Consider the following 22,401-nt stretch of genomic DNA (forward strand, 5'->3'; position numbering starts at 1 on the left):
TTTAAGACTAACAGAAGTATTGGGAGCATAAGCTTTCGTGGGTAAGAACCTCACTTCTTCAGATCTGTTGCTTTTTACAGATTCAGACTAACAAGGCTACCCCTCTGATACTTCATAGGTCATGTTCTCTAGACCTTTAATCATTCTTGTTGCTCTTCTCTGGACCCTCTCCAATTTCTCCACATCTTTCTTGAAATGCGGTGCCCAGATCTGAAGAAGTGAGGTTCTTACCCACGAAAGCTTATGCTCCCAATACTTCTGTTAGTCTTAAAGGTGCCACAGGACCCTCTATGACCTATGAAGGAAGGCTGAAAGAATTGAGTTTGTTTAGTTTAGGAAAGAACAGACTGAGAAGGGACATGATAGCAGTTTTCATGAATCTAAAAGGGTGTCATACGAAGGAGGGAGAAAACTTGTTCATCTTAGCCTCTAAGGATAGAACAAGAAGCAATGGGCTTAAACTGCAACAAGGAAGGTTTAGGTTGGACATTAGGAAAAAGTTCATAATTGTCAGAGTGGTTAAACACTGGAATAAATTGCCTAGGGAGGTTGTGGAATCTCCATCTCTGGAGATATTTAAGAGTAGTAGGTTCGATAAATGTCTTTCAGGGATGGTCTACGCAGTATTTGGTCCTGCCATGGGGGCGGGGGACTGGACTCGATTACCTCTCGAGGTCCCTTCCAGTCCTAGAATCTATGAATCTCCCAGGTGGATGCCCTCACCACCTGATGATAAAGTCATTCTCATACTCTAACTCTCTGACCCATTGACTGCCACATCCCAGATGAGTATTCTAACAGCTTGACTAAAAGTTACAAGGGAGGCAACAGCACTACCTCCTCCTTCTCTTTAGCAAGGACTTAGGTGTGCTTTGAGAACACTTACTGTATCAGACCCCACAAGCGAGATGGGTGGGAGGAACATCTAGTTTGATGTTCCCCCCATGCACTGGGGCTTAGGCATGAGATAGGTACCTAAAAAACTAGAATGAAGCAGCAGTATACTGGCAAAACATAGGTGTCTAGTGACTTGGAAAGGAAAAATCCAATGCACAAAATGGGGACTAGGCGGTAGTATTGCTGAAAAGGATCTGGAGGTTATAGTGGATCGCAAATTGAATGTGAGTCAACAATGCGATGCATTGCAAAAAAAAAAAGGTCGATATCATTCTGGGGTTCATTAACAGGAGTGTTGTATGTAAGGCATGGGAGGTAATTGTCCTACTGTACCTGGCTCTGGAGGCCTCAGCTGAGTACTGCATCAAGTTCTGGGTGCCACACTTTAATAAAGATGTGGAAAAATTAGGAAGAGCGCAGAGAAGACTAACAAAAATGATAAAAGGTTTAGAAAACCTGACCTATGAGGAAAGATTTAAAAAACTGGACCTGTTTGGTCTTGAGAAAAAGAAGACTGAGAAAGGGAACCTGATAACCGTCTTCAAATTCTTTCAAAAATGAGGATGGTGATCAATTGTTCTCCATGTCCACTGAAGGTAGGCCAAAAAGGAATTGACTTAATTTGCAGCAAGGGAGATTTACATTAGATATTAGGAAAATCTTTATAAGGGTAGTTAAGCACTGGAGCAGGGTTCCAAGGAAGATTGTGGAATCCCCATCACTGAGGACAGACAAACACCTCAGGGATGGTCTAGATATACTTGGTCCTGCCTCAAAGCCAGAGGCTGCTCTAGATGACCTCTCAAGGTCCTTTCCAGCCCTATATTTCTAAGATTCTGTGTTATGCTGGAAAATATTAATGTCTGTTGTCGAGTGGATCTTTGCTCTTTAGACAGTTACAGACCTGGTTAAAGTCAATGGGTGTGCTAAGTACCCTACATTCATGTCAAGTGGAAGTAATCCCTTTTACATAGTGATAGCTGGAAACCTCAGACGCCACTGCTCGAGGCATTGGACCACATGACAAGGACTGAGCAAGAACTAACCTAGGGGGAAAAAGAGGGGTTTTCCTGGGACTGGAAACGTAGGGGCTAAGGGATTGTTTGGCAAACTGTAGAGAAACTCCCAAAGGCAGGAAGACAGCAAGAAAAGCAGTGGTGGTCCTGAGGGGAAGCAGTGAGATAAAACTCCTTGGTGAGTATGGAACTCATTGGAAAGACAGACTTGGAAACTGTAAGCAAGTAAACTGCCTGCTACTGTTTGTTACTACTGTGTTCAGGGAAACAGGACTTTGTGTACATCCTTTGTAAATGACCACGATGGTTCTAGAGAATATACGTGACTTCTATCATCCATTCTCCTCCTAATTGCAACAACCCCTTAAAGCCCCAAATACTGGCTAATCTTCAGACCAAAGAGGCAACAGTACCATTGGCAAAGCTATTTCTATAGCTTCATATTCTGTCTGTGTATCATTTAATAGAAGTTCTATATAAACTTAAATTTTCAACTTTTTGAAACCACTTGTGTCACTTGTTACATTTGAGCTTTTAAAAAATTCAGCCAACAGGGAACAACACACTTTCATAGAAAGAATAAATAAAAGTAAGGAGCATCTTACTTTTGCAGTGTGGAAGCATATGGTATCTTGAAGTGTTTCATTTAGTGACTGATATAATTTCCTACAGAGAGGCAGACACTGACCAAAGCTTTGATCCAGCAAAGCACTTAAGCACATCCTAAACTTTAAGTACATTAGTCCCCTTAAATATCTGAGTAATCCCATTCAATCAATATGATTCGTCATATGCCTAATATTAAGCATGTGATTGAGAGCTTTGCTGTATCTGAGCCCAAGTTACCATGCCATTTAATAAAATGACTCTAACATAATAAAAACAACAGCAATCCACTCATTGATATAAAGGATATAATTAGAGACAGGCCACCTACACCTCCAGTGAAGTGATATTATTTAGTCAATCAGAAAAGAGGGAACATGACTTCTCTGAGACACTTCAGTAGGAGAGGTTATGCACATAGCGGCCAGCAACAATAAGAGACTGTCTAGTTGTCAAATGTTATTCAGAGACAGGAATGAGTTCAACATGTCTTTTAAGAACACAGAAAGCCTGGGTTTGTTATAGGGATAACTCTTGGGATGGTAACAAAGTCCACATTTAGTCATCCTCAAGAAAGAAATGGTAAAAAGCAGAGCATGCTAAGCAGCAACGAAGCAACAAAAACAGCTGATGCAACTTTTTTAAGTTAAAAAATACCTTACAGTCTTCTCCCCCCACCACCGCTTGGAATGTTTTATTTCTATTGCTTTCTTTTTTTATAATTCCATTCACTGTGGTGCCAACTGCCAAACCTTGCAAGCCCTTAAAAATGTACAGTAAATGATGTCCTGAGACAGAACTTCTTTCTCTGCTTTCTGAAAATGCCCAAGCTCTACTCAAAGTTATCACATGTTAACAGGAACAAAACAAGTTAGTACATTTGGCCTCTCCCCAGTGAAGTAGAAATGTACAGGACACTTTCATCTTATAAAAACAAAAAACCTTTTGGCCTAGCACAAGATCAAAAATATGACATTATGAACAAAGCCATTTCAGAAGAAAAGTACAGGTAAGCAAATTAGTTAGCTCTATTTTGAATAAAAATTGAAATTACTCTTTTTAAAATGCAAGTACTCAGATAATTTTTGGAGCCACTGTATATCACAAATTATGACCACTAAATAGAAATATTAATATATATTAGGGCTGTCAATTAATCACAATTAACTCACGTGATTAACTGAAAAAAATTGTGATTAAAAAAATTAATCACGATTAATCACAGTTTTAACTGCACCGCTAAACAATAAAATACCAATTGAAATTTATTACATATTTTTGGATGTTTTCTACATTTTCAAATATGTTGATTTCAATTACAACACAGAATTCAAAGTGTGCGGTGCTCCCTTTATATTATTATTTTTACTACAAATATTTGCACTCTAAAAGTGACAAACAAAAAAATATTTTTCAATTACGTCATACAAGTACTGTAGTATGATATCTTTATTGTAAAAGTGCAATTTACAGATGTAGATTTTTTTGTTACATAACTGCACTCAAAAACAAAACAATGTAAAACTTTAGAGCCTACAAGTCCACTCAGTTCTACTTCTTGTTCAGCCAATTGCTAAGAAAAACAAGTTTGTTTACATTTACAGGAGATAATGCTGCATGCTTTTTATTTACAATAGCACTTGAAAGTGAGAACTGGCATTTGCATGGCACTTTTGTACCTGGCACTGCAAGGTATTTACATGCCAGATATGCTAAACATGTGTATGCCCCTTCATGCTTCGGCCACCATTCCAGAGGACATGCTTCCATGGTGATGACACTTGGTAAAAAAATGTATTAATTAAATTTGTGACTCAAGTCCTTTGGGGGAGAATTGTTTATCACATGATCTTTTTAAAAACACATTCTGCCATATATTTAATATTATAGAAGTCTCGAATGATGACCCAGAACATGTTCATTTTAAGAACACTTTCACTACAGATTTGAAAAAACACAAAGAAGGTATCAATGTGAGATTTCTAAAGATAGCTATAGCACTCGGCCCAATGTTTAAGAATTTGAAGTGCCTTCCAAAATCTGAGAGAGATGAGGTGTGAAGCATCCTTTCAGAAGTCTTAAAAGATCAAAACTCCGATGTAGAAACTACAGAACCCAAACCACCAAAAATGAAAATCAACCTTCTGCTGGTGGCATCTGACTCAGATGATGAAAATAAACATGTGTTGGTCCACACTGCTTGGTTCCGCTTGAGAACGATACAAGTCATCAGCATGCATGTATGTCCTCTGGAAGAGACATATGAATCTTTAGCGCCTCTGGCATTTAAATATCTTGGGATGCTGGCTACTATAGTGCCATGCAAATGACTCCTCTCACTTTCAAGTGACATTGTAAACAAGAAGTGGGCAGCATTATCTCTTGCAAATGTAAACAAACTTGTTTGAGTGATTGGATGAACAAGAAGTAGGACTGAGTGGACATGTAGACTCTAAAGTTTTACATTGTTTTATTTTTGGGTGCAATTTTTTCTACATAATTCTACACTTATAAGTTCAACTTTTATGATGAAGAGATTGCACTACAGTACTTATATTAGGTGTATTAAAAATACTATTTCTTTTTTACAGTGCAAATATTTGTAATACAAAAATAAATATAAAGTGAGCACTGTACACTTTGTAGTCTGTGTTGTAATTGAAATCAATATATTTGAAAATGTAGACAACATCCAAAAATATTTAAATAAATGGTATTCTATTATTATTTAACTATGTGATTAATGTTTCACTAATAATATAAATACAAAGCATGTACTGAGGACACATTGTGCATGATAGGTTTGCTGCGACGACTAATATGGGTACATTAACAAATACAATTCAGTGCTAGAGTGCACTGATATGCTGATGTGAACATGACATACAAATATGACAATACTTTCATATCTAATATTTTACTTTTACCAATATGGACTGTAATCACTTCAGGTAGACAGGAGGGAAGCCCTGAGTTGGATGGAGGATATTGGAATGACTAAAGCCTTAAAGGTGATAGAGGAATGTAAGGGCTGGAATGTTTGTGGGGACCAGAAAATGGCACTTTCTCAGCCATCAATGTGTGCTTGCAATCCATTTCCTTTCCATTCAGCTTCTAACCTCTTCTAACTACTTACATGTGCCCCAACTAGAACCTCCAAATTGCCTAGTTGGTGAAACTTTCCCATGGGCACACACTCCATTCAACCACATTATTCCAAGTTTTGTGCTCCACAAATCTGGTCAACCGAAATGTAGAAATCCCGCTGTACTTAATCGTTGGTACAAAAGGATGTCCTTTGACCTGAATGTTTTACAGTGTGTCCAATACCCCTACTACTTTTCAAGGGTATTTTACTTACTCTGACATTCAATGTACAGTAAAAGCTTTTTTTAACAAAATGATGGAAGAATGGAGAGTGCCGGTAAATTAAAAATGCCAGTTAACTCAGGCCTGGTCTACACTACGGGTTTAGGTCGACTTTAGCAGCGTTAAACCGAATTAAGCCTGGACACGTCCACACAACGAGGCCCTTTCTTTCGACTTAAAGGGCCCTTTAAACCGGTTTCTTTACACCACCTCCGACGAGGGGATTAGCGATAAAACCGGCCTTTGCGGGTCGGAATTGGGGTAGTGTGGACGGAATTCGATGTTATTGGCCTCCGGGAGCTATCCCACAGTGCTTCATTGTGACCGCTCTGGACAGCGCTCTCAACTCAGATGCACTGACCAGGTAGACAGGAAAAGACCCGCGAAGGTTTGAATTTCATTTCCTGTTTGCCCAGCGTGGAGAGCACAGGTGACCACGCAGAGCTCATCAGCACAGGTAACCGTCATGGAGTCCTCCCAGGATCGCAAAAGAGCTCCAGCATGGACCGAACGGGAGGTACGAGATCTGCTCGCCATATGGGGAGATGAAGCAGTGATAGCTGAACTCCGTAGCAGTAAAAGAAATGGAAAAGTATTAGAAAAGATCTCCAAGGCCATGAAGGACCGAGGCCATAACAGGGACACACAGCAGTGCCGCGTGAAAATTAAGGAGCTACGGCAAGCCTACCACAAAGCCAGAGAAGCAAACGGAAGGTCCGGGGCAGAGCCGCAAACTTGCCGCTACTACGCGGAGCTGCATGCGATCCTAGGGGGTGCAGCCACCACTACCCCAACCGTGTGCTATGACTCTCTCACTGGAGAAACACACAGGGAAGACGGTTCGGGGAACGAGGAAGATGACGATGGAGGTACTGTAGGTAGCTCACAGCAGCAAGGAAGCGGAGAAACCGGTTTCCCCAACAGCCAGGATCTGTTTGTTACCCTGGACCTGGAACCAGTAACCTCCGAACTCACCCAAGACCCTCAGGGCACACAGGAGACCTCTGGTGAGTGTACCTTTGTAAATATTTGTAAACATTACACATGGTTTAAAAGCAAGCGTGTTTAATGATTAATTTGCCCTGGCAATCGCGGCCAGTACATCTACTGGAAAAGTCTGTTAACGTGTATGGGGATGGAGCGGAAATCCTCCAGGGACATCTCCAGAAAGCTCTCCTTTATGTACTCCCAAAGCCTTTGCAAAAGGTTTCTGGGGAGGGCTGCCTTATCCCGTCCGCCATGGTAGGACACTTTACCACGCCAGGCCAGTAGCACGTAGTCTGGAATCATTGCATAACAAAGCATGGCAGCGTATGGTCCCGGTGTTTGCTGGCATGCAGACAATATCCATTCCTTGTCTCTCTTTGTTATCCTCAGGAGAGTGATATCATTCACGGTCACCTGGTTGAAATGGGGTGATTTTATTAAGGGGACATTCAGAGGCGCCCGTTCCTGCTCTTCTGAACAGAAATGTTCCCCGCTGTTAACCATGCGGTGGAGGGGAGGGGTGAAGTGATCATCCCAGAGAATCGTGTGTGTGTGTGTGTGTGGGGGGGTGGTTTACTTGTGTTTGTGCCGCATGTTAACCGGGAAACTGCAGCCCCCTCCTTTTACATTGAAACCCCATTTTAAATGGACAACCCAATTCATCCTTGAGATGGGAAATGCGCTGCTGTTTGCAACCTTTCCCGCATGTTAAGAAGGTTAAATAAGCCAAAACACTGTGGCCTACGATGGCTGCCTGCAAGCCGAAATATGCGACCTTGTAATGAAAGAGTGTACCCATTGTTCCCTAAAATGTGTCTTTTTTAACCACCTCTCCCTTCTCCTCCACCAGCTGCAAATGTTTCTCCTTCGCAGAGGCTCGTGAACATTAGAAAGAGAAAACGTAAGACGAGGGACGAGATGTTCACGGAGCTGCAGATGTCCTCCCACGCTGATAGAGCACAGCAGAATGCGTGGAGGCAGTCAATGTCGGAGATGAGAAAAGTCCAACATGAACGAGAGGAGAGGTGGCGGGCTGAAGACGATAGGTGGCGTCAGCTTGCAGACAGACGGCAAGAGGCAATGCTCCGTCTGCTGGAGCATCAAAGTGATATGCTCGAGCGTATGGTTGAGTTGCAGGAAAGGCAGCAGGAGCAGAGACCGCCGCTACAGCCCCTGTGTAACCAACAGCCCTCCTCCCCAAGTTCCATAGCCTCGTCACCCAGACGCCCAAGAACACGGTGGGGGGGCCTCCGTCCACCCAGTCACTCCACCCCAGATGATCGCCCAAGCATCAGAAGGCTGGGCTTCAATAAGAGTTAAAGTTTTAAAATGCAGTGTGTCCTTTTCCATCCCTCCTCCCCCACCCATCCCTGCTACCTTGGCAATTATCCCCCTACCTCTGTAAGGAACTAATAAAGAATGCATGAATGTGAAAAAACAATGACTTTATTGCCTCTGCAAGCGGGAGGGGAGGGGAGGGTGGGGTGGGGTGGTTGGTTTACAGGGAAGTAGAGTGAACCGGGTCGGGGGGGGGTTGGAGGGTTCATCAAGGAGAAACAAACAGAAGTTTCACACAGTAGCCTGGCCAGTCACAAAACTCGTTTTCAAAGCTTCTCTGATGCGCACCGCGCCCTGCTGTGCTCCTCTAACCGCCCTGGTGTCTGGCTGCGCGTAATCAGCGGCCAGGCGAGTTGCCTCAACCTCTCACCCCGCCATAAATGTCTCCCCCTTACTCTCACAGATATTGTGGAGCGCACAGCAAGCAGCAATAACAATGGGGATATTCTTTTCGCTGAGGTCTGAGCGAGTCAGTAAGCTGCGCCAGCGCGCTTTTAAACGTCCAAATGCACATTCCACCACCATTCGGCACTTGCTCAGCCTGTAGTTGAACAGGTCCTGACTCCTGTCCAGGCTGCCTGTGTATGGCTTCATGAGCCATGGCATTAAGGGGTAGGCTGGGTCCCCAAGGATCACGATAGGCATTTCAACATCCCCAATGGTCACTTTCTGGTCCGGGAAGAAAGTCCCTTCCTCCAGCTTTCGAAACAGAGCAGAGTTCCTGAAGACGCGAGCATCATGTACCTTTCCCGGCCATCCCACGTTGATGTTGGTGAAACGTCCCTTGTGATCCACCAGGGCTTGCAGCAGCATTGAAAAGTACCCCTTGCGGTTTATGTAGTCGGTGGCTTGGTGCTCCGGTGACAAGATAGGGATATGGGTTCCGTCTATGGCCCCGCCACAGTTTGGGAATCCCATTTCAGCAAAACCATCCACTATTGACTGCACGTTGCCCAGAGTCACTACCCTTGCTATCACCAGGTCTTTCATTGCCCTGGCAAATTGGATCACAGCAGCCCCCACAGTAGATTTGCCCACTCCAAATTGATTCCCGACTGACCGGTAGCTGTCTGGCGTTGCAAGCTTCCACAGGGCTATTGCCACTCGCTTCTCAACTGTGAGGGCTGCTCTCATCTTGGTATCCTGGCATTTCAGGGCAGGGGAAAGCAAGTCACAAAGTTCCATGAAAGTGCCCTTACGCATGCGAAAGTTTCGCAGCCACTGGGAATCGTCCCATACCTGCAGCACGATGCAGTCCCACCAGTCTGTGCTTGTTTCCCGGGCCCAGAATCGGCGTTCCACGGTATCAACCTGCCCCAGTAACACCATGATTTCCACATTGCTGGGGCCTGTGCCTTGTGAGAGGTCTATGGCCATGTCAATTTCCTCATCACTCTCGTCGCCGCGCTGCAATCGCCTCCTCGCCTGGTCCGGGTTTCGCCTTGGCATGTTCTGGCTCTGCATGTACTCCAGGACAATGCGCGTGGTGTTCATAGTGCTCATAATTGCCGCGGTGATCTGAGCGGGCTCCATGATCCCAGTGCTAGCTATGGCGCCTGGTCAGAAAAAAGGCGCGAAAGTAGTATCTGATGGACCAGGAGAAGGAGGGCGGGAGGGAGGGAGGGCCGAGTGACGACATGGCGTACAGGTACAGGAACAGGGAGAAACACAAACAACTGTCACACAGAATGGTCCCCCCAAAGATTAAACTGGAAACCCTGGGCTTAGCAGGCCGTTGATTTCACGGAGGAAGGGGAAGCAAATGAACACAGAACAAATCTATTTTTTACATCTTAAGGTGGCAGCCGACGCTGCAGCATGAGTGACAGCCATACCAGTATGACGATGACGGATACCAATCATAATATGCCATCATCTGCCAAAAGGCAAGGGGCTGCTGCTGTGTAGCAATGCAGCCCCACGTCTGCCAGCCCCACGTCCGCCAGCACCCAGCATCGCCCTCGGCCTCTTCTGGGTGCTTAGCAGACAATATTGGGCAATTGGCAGAAAATAGTATATTATGACTGGTAACCGTCATCATCGAAACAGTAGCATGTCTGCCCAGGTGGCCATGATTGACAGCCATACCAGTACGACGACGACGGGTACCAGTCATAATATACCATCGCCTGCAAGGGGCTGGTGCAATGCAGCACTACGGCTGCCAGCCCCACGGCTATCACTCATGCTACACCGTCTACCGCCAAAAGGCAGTTAGCAGCTGCTGCTGTGTAGCAATGCAGTCCCACGTCTGCCGGCACCCAGAGGACATATGGTGATGGTGAGCTCAGCTGTGCTGAGCGGGCTCCATGTTGTCTGCACAGGTAACCCAGGTAACCCAGATAAAAAGGCGCGAATCTATTGTCTGCCGTTGCTGTGACGGGGGAGGGAGGGGCCTGACGACATGTACCCAGAACCGCCCGCGACACTGTTTTGCATCATCCGGGCATTGGGATCTCAACCCAGAATTCCAAGGGGCGGCAGAGACTGCGGGAACTGTGGGATAGCTGTGGGATAGCTACCCATAGTGCAATGCTCCGGAAGTCGACGCTAACCTCGTACTGTGGACGAGGTCTGCCGACTAGAGCACCTAGAGCATTTTATTGTGTGGACATACACAATCGGCTGTATACAACCGATTTCAATAAAACCGGCTTCTATAAATTCGAACTAATTTCGTAGTGTAGACATACCCTCAGAGGGAGGGGTTTGCAGTGCAGGGGGTGCGCGACAGGGGCATGGGAGGGAGTGCGGGTTGCAAGCTCTGGGATGGAGTTTGGGTCTGGGAGGGGTTTTGGGGAAGGGGGTTGGGGCATGGGAGGGGGCTTGGGGTGACAGATGGGGGGGTGATCACCTCCGGCAGCTCCCCACAAGCAGCTCCCCATCTCTGCTGTTGCTGGCAGAGGTGCGACTAGGTGGCTCTGCAAGCAGGAACACTGCCTCTGTTTGCAGGCGCTGCTCCCCGCAACTCCCATTGACTGCGATTCCTGGTCAATAGGCTGGGAGCCGCAGAGTCAGCATTCGGGGAGGGGGGCTGGAGGCAGGTGCGCCTGGCCGCACCTCCGCCAGCAACAGCGGAGATGGGGAACTGCTTACACGGAGCTGCCAGAGGTGAGCTGCCCCCGCAACACAACCCCCTACCTCAAGTCCCTTCCCAGACCCAAAATTCCTTCCAGAGTGCACCCCACTGCCCCTCCCATGCCCCAGACCCCTGCCGGCCCGGCACCAACCGCACTGTAAACCGGACTGTCAACGCAGACCAGAAATTGCTGGTTTATAGAGCTTCCCGGTTAGCGAAGTGCCAGCTAAAAGAGTTTTTACTGTATTTCCAAAGAATCTGGGCTGCTGCGTTGCTTTATAATTTAATACTTTTTTTTTATTTATGTTTTTTGTTTGCCTTTAATGTTTATTGGATACTAAAAATTATGTCAGTGATGAAGAATGGTTGTCATTAAAAAGTCAGTGTTTATAATTAGAAAGAGAAATACTACATCATTTCATCTATCACAGTATGGTAACTGTTGACTTCTTAATAGTGGCCATAAATACCTCCCAGGTGAGACATATTATAAAAACTACCCGAGACCTCTTCAACCTTCTATTTTGTGCTTCACTTGTCCAAACCTAGACAAGTCCAACCTTATCCACTCTTACTGCACTAGTTTGATCTCACCCACACATTTGTTGTTGTTGAACTGTATAGATATGCGTTATTTAAAATGACACCTCATTTCTCATCCTGGCCAATATTAGGCCCCTTAATTCAGACCAAATCTTTTCTCCTGAAGCCTGAGATTGTAGAACCTTCCTTGATATCACATTTACTTTTACTTCCTTTGCTGAATAGCTGCCTGTTGCCACAATACTGCACTTACATAAAGCCAGCATCATGGTTTAATAACAATACCTTGTACTGTCTTCTTAGTCCCATTCAGTGCCAAAGAATTGCTTACTAGCATTGCTCATCAGGTCTCTGTCCAAACAATGAAGGGATGTTTTTAAAGAGCTCTCAATGGAGTCTTAATTGCAAGGATAAATTCACCACAAGGTTTCTGGGAGATATATAAAGCAGAATAAATTAGGCAAACTTTTGTTCTCCACCAGGGACTTACCATGAAGGAGTGAAAAATCTGTCTTTTTCATTTTTCCTTCATTTTAGGAATTGCAAATTGTTGAATGGTCAAGAAACACTAATTCTAACTACTATTTATATTTATTATTAATGAGAGATTAATAGTTATTATATATTTAAAAGGTCACTTTTTCCAACTATTAATTTGCCATGGGCTGAAGAGTTTTGTTTCATTATATCCAGTTTCTCTTGAAGTTATGTATATTTTTTATTTTTTTGTATTAAGTATAATGGTAGTATGCAGGACTGGGACCTACAGAAATAACATATATAGACTTATCTTGTGAGTCTGTGTGTGTAAATAGGTTGGGTATTTAGATTAAAGTACATTAAAAACAATAAAATATCCCTAGGATAGAATAGCAGCTCAAGAAAAATGGAAATAAGCCAAAACGGGGAGCCAACCTTTGGCTTTAATTATGTCCTGGCCCACAGAGATACTCAGCAATTGTATCTACCAATGGCTTAAAAGAGATCTGTGAGTGCTCAATTATTAATTTAACATTTTGATTAATCTTTTCCCAAAATGCATGTAACAAATTAAAAAGGAAGAGTGGCAAGCTGCTATAAAAGTTAGCACAGCATCTGTTTGATAAATTATTTGCAAAGTAGTATAGTCTCTCCTAACTGCTAAAGAAAGAGTACAATAGAAGAGCTAGGTTCAGGCCAAGATCTTTGCCAGCAAAAGCTGGCACAGGCTTTGGTGCAAGGACCCTGGGACTAGAAAGTTCAGTAGGAGGGAATTGTGAAATTACAAGCTATTTTCAGTTTCTATTCTTTCACTAGCAGAGATGGGGAGCACAGCCTAGTTTGGAGAGCAGTAGTGGTTACAGTGTGCGGGGGATGTAATCATACAGGACATTCCCTAGGCAGCCTCCAACAGCAGGGCTCCTATAAAGGTCTAGGCAAATACTGAAACGGCCTTCCCATCTATGAATAATTGGAAGGAACAACACAGCTACCTCTGTTTAAGCCAGCCGGGGTTCTAACTATAAAGCATGAATCAGGCTCCCACAGACTATGGAGTACCATGAAGTTCTTGATAGTAGGTACAACTAGGGTACAAACTCCCCACAAGCTACTTCATTATGTCCAAAGAGCTTGTCTCCTTTTGTTTGAGCATTATTGTTGGTCATCTAAATATAGATATATATTGAAATGTTAAAAGTACACCAAAGAGCCTTCTGTCCTAATGTTTCTTTCATATATTTCCTTTAACAGACAATAATACCACATACACAAACCCAGGGCAAAATTCCTGCGGTCACATAAAATGGTGAAAACCTAGATTTAATCCATGAAGTCTGTGTGGTTGCTTTAGAATTATACAAGTGTAAATGAGAACAGAATTTGGTCAAATAAATTACAGCAGTGTTAAAGTATCTTGGCTCTCAAAGACATTGGGCTTATTCAATGGCCACTGAAGTCAATGGAAATCTGTTTATTGATTTCATAGAGCCAGGATTTCACCCATTGTTTTCACAGACCAAAATTAGCAATTCTTCACAGTGTGTGAGAATATGCTCTGAGTAAATTGATAACGTGGTGAGAGATTGTTTCATTAATTTAAATCAGGGGTCAGCAACCTTTGGCATGCGGCCCATCAGGGTAATCCGCTGGTAGGCCGCGAGATATTTTGTTTACATTGACTGTCCGCAGGCACAGCCCCCACAGCTTCCTGTGGCCAGGAACGGCCAACTGCGGCCACTGAGAGCTGTGGGGGGTCGTGCCTGTGGATTCTGAACATAAACAGAATGTCTCACGGCCCGCCAGTGGATTACTCTGATGAACCGCGTGCCAAAGGTTGCTGACCCCTGATTTAAAGGTTGGTTTGGGTTTAATTTTTTAAAAGCTATTTCTAACCATCCTCAGCAGTGGTGCAAGTAAAATCCATTACTTACTGGTATGGGGTGGGAGGGGGGGACCAGCTTATGGGGGGCACATGATCTCCCCACATGACCCTCCATGGGACTCCTCCCTGCCAGCAGGAAAAGGGCAGAACTCCCAGCCCTGCCCCCAGGCCCTGTCCTCCAGCGGGGCTGCTGCTGTAGTATATACAGACAGAAATGCAGCTCCGTGGAAGGAAAGGGGGCGGGGCTGGGAGCAGTACAGTCACGCCACAGAGGAGGCGTGGAGCCGCCGGCTCCTCCTGTTTCTTTCTGGTTGGTTGGTAAGGAGAATCGGAGCATACAGGCCTACTTGCACTGCTGATCCTCAGGCTCATTTAAAATACTCTCTCTTTTTAATAATGTACAAATTACTCAGTCATTCTTAGCCCTCCCTAATAGAGCTGTTGGTGGTATTACTTTTGATATAGTGTAAATGTCATTTTTAAAGTAGTCTAATCAATCAAATGTATGCCAAAATGTATAAAGGCTTTACTAATGCCTTTGATTTGAGTGTCAAATGTTACAAAGCACTTAGTCTGTCTAAATTTGGCTACAACAGGTCAGAATAACAGTGTACAATTTCACACTCATCACTTACTCTTTTAATTATCTGTACTCCAGATTTGCACCAATAAAATGATTTTTGTTTCCTTTTTAAGACATCACAAAGCCTGTTCCAATAACTCTTTTCCAAACTAATGGACTGGTTACGTATTTTCTTTGTGAAGTATTTTATTGGACCATAGCTAACATAGTTATAAATACCATTATAACTTGTTTTAAAGGAAAAGTCCTTCCCAGGGGTGAGCACCAGGGGACAAGCAGGGGTATGGAAGGGGCATGCCCCAGCCCCCCAAGAATCATTGGGCACACAGTACTATTCCAACAACAGGGCTACGGTGGCAGGATGGGGAGAGTGAGCTCCTGGTGGGGTAGCGGGGAGCAAAGAATGTGCCCAGTCAAAAGTGGTTAAATTTAAATTCCTGTGCATGCCCCTGGTCCCTCCTATAAAATTTAGTGTAGTTTTAGTTTACCTTCTCTTAAAAACAACAAACTATCAAAAAACACTGCACAACTCATATGACCAGATTGTGCAGCTCTCACCCAGGCAACTCACAAAGAAGTTTTGCTCAAGAAGTGCAAAAATCAATCTTCCTAGTGAAGAAATAATGATGGGAGGGCCTATTGGGAAGAAGTGAACATGAGTGACATATATACTTGTATATGGTTAGAGATGTGTTTTAGAACAACAAAAATCAATAAAGGATTCATATTAATCCCATCTGTACTGATCGCTGCTGCTAGAGACATATCTACGCATGTGCTACTGCGCACCAACAACCACACAGGTGTAGTGCCAAATTTTGAAATCCTCAGTTGGTTCTAACTCAAGCTAAGTGTTACTTGAGTAAGGAGAGATGAGAACTGAATAAGGACTTCAGGGCTTGGCCCTCACTTACAGTCTCGGAGCATTAAAATGCTTCCCTTCCTGCCGAGATGAAGTGTCATTTTGAAAGGAATTCAGTATTATTCAATAGATTCAACAGTCCAGGAAAGTCTCAACAGGAGAGATGGAATTTTTTAAGTTCTCAGTTGTGAAATCCTGCCACATTGAAGTAAATTGAGTTTTGCCATTGTCTTTGGTGGAGCCAGGATTTCACTCCAGGACTTCAGGGGTGATACTGAGTGTTCAATATCCCTTCTATCTAGTTGCACTGGGCTCTTAACCTTGTTCTTATGAAAATAGTGTTATATGTTTGCGAACTCAATTGTGTGCTTTATTTCACCTTAATACATACTTAAAAATGCAACTCATTATGTCTCTACCCAAACAGTCTACTTCTTTGCTTCTATTAGTCTGTCACTCAAGTAATTAGTGTTATTTAACTATGGATTTTGCATGTGAAATATAATTATTGGTACTGAGGCTTAGTTTTCTTCTGAGTACCCCATGGGGCTGTAAGCTGCTATATTCTGTGTTTAGATGGCTTTGGGATGTATACTCACACTGAATAATTCCAGTTCTACTCGATTCCGGGGAGATTTCTCAAATAGTTTGATGGAGTCTACTTCTCTCTCTTTCCCTCCCTTATCAAAGTAATAATTCATTCTCGGAAGATGCATTATAGGAATGTATCTTCTGAGTTATGATTTTAGTCTTAGACAGCAGGACTAAAACTCAGTTTTCTTCTCATATTCCATTATCATTCAGGGGGCATTCAGAAGCACTCAGTCTTCTTATGTCTTCTCATGTCTGTCTTAAGAGAACATTTCTGATTCATGAGAGTAATACATTTTCTGGTTAGGACAACAATCTTGAACCACACAAAACAGTAGTAATAGAGAAAAACTGGAATGGAGTTGTAAGAAACCATATTTAGATTAGTGTAGCAGCTGTGCACATCAGGGTCACCACCAAGGGAAAATGAGCATGGATATTGGGAAATAGGTTATATCTAGAGGACCTCATTAAGTGCATTGTCCTCATCAATGAGAGAGTGTGTGCCCGCACACACACACACACACACACACACACACACACACAAAGAAAAACAGGACCTGAAAGGTAACTGATAAGATAATAGGAAAAGTCCTTAGAAAAATAGCCCCAGTTAGCAGCAGTGGTTTTAACTATTCTGAACAATAAAGGAGGACTGTGCGTATTGAACCAGTAGTGACCCCAAATCAGCCAAAACTTTGTTTTTAACTAAGATAGTAACAGTCAATATGACATCACTTGTTTGTTGCACTGTATAAAACAAAAACAGGCTTGCTAGGGGCATTTGTCAGATCCTACTTGATCATGCTACGGGCAAGTCACAATGAGAGGGTTACCTCAGGACAGATCCTTTCATGAGTATTCTGATCAAATGCTTATGAATATTTTCTACTGTATGGATGTAATAATTGTTTATTGCTTAAAGTTTTCCACATGGTTAGAGCCATTCTCCAAATATCATGCGGCCTTCAGATTTAATAAAGTAATTTATGGTTAAATTGTTGCCATGGTAATTGTGACCCTAAGAATCCCTCACTGTCAGTTAGCAAAGGGTTCACTGTTCTGTAACAGTAACTCCTGGCAAGCCTGACAAATGCACTACACCTAACACATTGCTTTCATGGTATTTCTCTAAAGAGAGTCATGTGAGGTCTCTAATAAAAGCTTACATCATATCCTCATATTCCTAGTGAGATGATGTATGGATGATATTTAAGGAGTTGTGTCCATGCACTGAAAATATGTTTTAAAGTCTGTGTCCAAGACTGACAACAGGCCAAACTTTGGATATATACCCATCTGTCTGTCTCAGTTCACATGTAAAGTAAGTATTGTAAGCCCACACAATGGAAGCCCCATTTTCATAGGAAGTCAACATGAAGTCAGCCCACCAGGGAATAAACCTCAGAGGGTCATCCTGACTCCGAGAACCAACAATGAATTCTGGGGCATATAAGGAGGAGGTAAAAGGACACCTCTTTATCCTGCACTTGTGGAAGTAATCAAACAGTGCAATTTCATTCATGAAAAGAGGATCCCAATGACACTAGGTTGGAAATGCTGCAAGAAGACCCTGGGTGGAATCAGACTGCTTTTAGACAGATGGTTTGACTGTTAAAGTTAAATTTAGTCTCTAGAAAGCATGTATTGGTTTTGTTTTATATGTAACTGGTCTGATTCCATTGTTATCCTTACTCACTATCTCTTAAATCTTAACCTTTGATAACAAATGTATGTTTGTTTTCACTGTAAATATATCTCTGTGCTGTGATGCTGTGTAGGAACTGGTCCTCGGCTGAATCAAATAAGATGGTGCGTAAATTGTCCTCTGGTGGATGGTAAACCTGATATTTCCATGAGTAGCCAATGACAGGGGCTCGGTATCACAGGGGAATATTTAAAATGTCCATGGGATTAGGGTGCACCTACTACTAGCCTGCAAAGCAAAGTGAGGGCTAGCATTGACCCAAGAAGATTGTTTGGGTGGCTAACAGACTGTTGGTTTCAGGGAGCTGACACCCAGCTAACTGGGTTTCAGTTAAGCAAAAGCAATTCTCCCTCTTGCTGGGGCAGGAGGGGTAACAAGGTGACTCACAGTCCTGGGCACCCTGAGAAAGTGTCACAGTAATATCCTGCATAAACAATGATATCAATAAACTTCCAACATTTATGTTCATAGGAATTGGTACTGGTAACTGGAGTATACCTCAGTTCTAGGGCTCAAACCACCAGAGATGAATAACAATGAGGCACCAGTGGAGGTTACATACTGGGTACGTATAGTTAAAGGGTAGCAGAATCAACCCTCAAATATCACCAGATACTCTGCCACATACTCACATGGCAACAGACCTACTGCAGCACAAAATACCTCTCTATTGTAAGGCAAGGAAAGTAATCTAGAACAGTAAGTATTTGCACTCCCAATTGCTCACTCATACATATGTCTTGGAGTTCTGTTCTACAATTTTAATGCAGTTTCATTCACCTTTAACTCAGATTCTTTTGTTCATGTAGACATGTCTCAAACCTAATACTATTTGAATAAATACTAGTTTTGTATTCAAAACCTGGGCTTTTTTGACCATTCAGCTCTCCCTTGCCCTGCAAGAACAGTCTCTTTTTGAGCTTTGCTTAATCAGAACAAATTCATCTGTCAACTGTATATAAACTAGAAAAATCACTCCTGCATTTCATTTCCATGTCTTAGGAGGATAAGCCATAGTGGGATACTATTTTATTATGTTTTCTGTCTCAGTGTCAACACACAATATCACAATAAAATATAATAGCCTGCCCAAACTGATTTCTCTAAGTTTTCTCTCCCATACAATATATGTTTTTTTTTTTCTGAAACATTTATCAGTTGTAGTTAGAACTGGGAAATCCATATTGTAAGGTTTCAAAGGGCTTCTTCAATAACAGAGTATTCTCTGAACCTATGATTATTTTAAACCAGAGTCATAAATTCTTATTCAAAGATTAAACTTTTTCCTCTGCTATTTTCCTGGACATTAAGAATTGTGGACCATCATTTTCAGAAGTAACTAGAGATCTGGGGTGTTTCAAATTTGGATGGGTTACTTGAGTCACTTGAAAGGGCTTGGTTTTCAAAAAATGTGATGAGTATGCAGCTTTTAAAATTAGGCCTTAAGGATTCGCAAACTGTGAACCCCAAAATTGTGGCACCCCAAATCACTAATCACTTTTGAAAATCTTGGTTCCTTTCAGGTTCATTATTACAAGAGTCAAGTAAGTTTCATCTGACTTCCAAGATGGCAATTTCACACAGTTCTAATTATATAAATATACATATTTTACCAATGGGGCTTAGTGAGGATAACTAACTAGCTCAAGGTTACATATCAAGTCAGTGGCAAAGCTGGGAACAGAACTGAGACAACACTCTGCTCAATAAAGTAAAAGCAATTAAGAAGTAATAGGATTTAGATTATGTTATCCATAATCTCTACGGGGATTCTACTGGGAATCTCCAGCTAATGTGAAAGAATCCTGGTGTGAAGTTAATGCATAGGAGGCAGAGACTAAGAAAGCAATGTTCCAAAAGATTAAGCCTAAATAGGGATCATAAAGAGAAATATGAACTAAGGAAGGAATAGTTAGAAAAAAAGTCTTCACATGTTACAGGTAGTTTGGAGACAAGTAAAATATGGGGATGAATGGATACCCACCTAAAAAAGGAAAGCATCATTGTTGCTGAGTTTCATTCCTTTGATTAAAAGCACATCTGCAAAATAATTTGTTGCTCATGTTCAAAAGAAGTGTTAGAGGAGAAAGGGCTGAAGAAAGAGAATTTGTGAAAAAAAAAATTACAGAAGTAGTTTAGCTTTATTTTTTAGTCACCTGTCTTCCTTTAGAACAGTTTGGTGCATGGTCTCTTTGCCAGTTATGAAAAAAAAAGTTGTGACTTTGTAATCAAAATCTGATACTATAAGTGGCAAAAATATCTACAATACTTATAGGTGTTTTGGACCTGATTATATGAGTAATTTGTAGGCTAACATATTTGTTCACATATGCCATTACCATTCTCTCTTGTATCACGGTGTCATATGCACTCAGATTGGATCATGAAATTACACAAAATGGATTAGCTGATCTCATCTGAACTTATGAAAGAAAAACTCAGATAAGCTAAAACAGAGAGCACGGTCCAAAAGAGTTTGTGTCTATGTATCAACAACCACATACTACTTTAGACTGAGATCTGAACTTGCAGCCAATAAGAGTCTAAAATAAAGTGTCAGAAAGTTAATAGCTGCTATATTCTGCTCACTAAACTTGGTAACTTTCTTTCCATTAATTCCTGTCTCAATGGGGAGGAAAAAAAATGTTAGTTTGATCTCATGTCATTCCAGGAGACAGATGCCAGCTGAGCAACACAGAGGATTTCAGTGTTTTCATTTCAGGAAAACTGAAGATCACATTCTGGGCAAGAGAGCATGAAGATTGTTTGATAAGATTCCATTAAAGTGAGCTGACAGTAAGGTTAGAAGTGAACTGGAGAAACCTCACCAGGGTAATATCTGGGAAAGAAACAATCAGTTTGACATTTCCCAGGTTAAAGATTTCATTTTATCAAAATGGAAGTCAAAGTGTTTCTATTTAGGAATATAAAATTCAATAGTTAGGTTTTCCCAGCTCATTCAGAACTCAAGAAAATCATTGTGTTCCTCAAATAGTTAATATCATATACAAAATGTTATATAATGATACTAATTAGTATAAGAAAAAAAAGACCATAAATGCATTATTTTGTCATGTAGTATTTTCTCTTCAGATATTCAAAGACTGATTTATATTTTAAACCAACTGCATTTCTGATGATTTTATATCTTAAATATTCCATCATTAACATCTCATTACTAAGCAGTTAATTAAGAAAAAAGACAAAGTAGGTAAAAGAAAATTAGATGCAACACTACAGGGTATATTCTCACCTTGATGAGCAAGAGAAACTCTCATTAGGGGTTACTGAAAGTCACATGCGTGCTGCGGGAGAATACACTCAATATATTTTGGAACTATTAAAATTTTAAAGGGACACTATCAATTTATATTTAAAAGAAAAAGTGACCTAATAATACCAGGTACAAGGGCATTGGGGGATAGTCTAAATAGATGAGGAAATTAATTAATTAAATGTCTGGCAGGGAGCCCAGAATGACTTTTTCAAGATGGACTGCGGGGGAGGAGAGGAATGTGAGCTGAAAGAGCACTAGAGTTTTATAGGGAATTTTTAAAAATATAATTAAAAATCCAAACACCTGCATTAGATGCCACTAGATTCAGCCTTTGTGCCAAATCTTGTCTTGAATTTGTTGTTTTTGTAACAAAGATAAATATCCATTAGGAGTCCACAGAGTCCTAAGCCAAACACCTCTGTGACCTAGTCAGATTCGAACCCAATCCTTCAGAACTCAAAAGCTACTGCATTAAAGGCTCAATCCTGAAAAGTGCTGAACATTCTGACCTCAATTCTGTGAACCATACACATGCACATTTAAGCTTATGCTGAAATGAACTGGAGCCAGAATGCTCAGAACGTTATTGGATCAAGCTCCTAATCACTGCACCACTACCAGGGGTTCTCACAACTAAAATTTTGGTGGCCTCAGAGAGCAGCCAACAACTCTTGCTGGTGGCCATTCTGACAAATTTTTCTAAAATACTTAATTAACTTAAGGAAAACCAAATAAATATGCATGTAAGGTTTGTTTTTTGCACACTCAATAATAAAAATAATGTATAGTTGTATTTTGGTTCCCCTGGCCTCCTGCTGCCTCCCCCAGCCTTCATCACCCTCCTGGACTCTGCTTCTCCCCCCAGCCCCTGCCAGCCCTCAATTGCCCTGAGCTCCCTTCCACTGGTCTTGCACCCAGGTTCATCCCGCTCCTTGCCTCTTCACCACAGTGCTGGGTAAGACCAACACTGCTGAAGCCCCGCTACCCTGGGCTCAAGCCCACCGCCAGAGCCTCTGGCTGAACCGGGGAGGTGGGTGGAGCTGAAGCCCACCCCTGGTGTCCCACAGCTGAAGACGTGTTGGGGAGGCTGACGCCCACCCCCGGAACCCCTAGGTGCTGCAGGAAGGGGCTGCTGCTTTGCCTCTATCCCATCTCTGCCCAGGAGGCTCTTGTGGCCACACAA

The sequence above is a fragment of the Trachemys scripta genome, chromosome 3, assembly GCF_013100865.1.
Source record: "Trachemys scripta elegans isolate TJP31775 chromosome 3, CAS_Tse_1.0, whole genome shotgun sequence".
In the NCBI taxonomy this organism is placed as follows: domain Eukaryota; kingdom Metazoa; phylum Chordata; order Testudines; family Emydidae; genus Trachemys; species Trachemys scripta.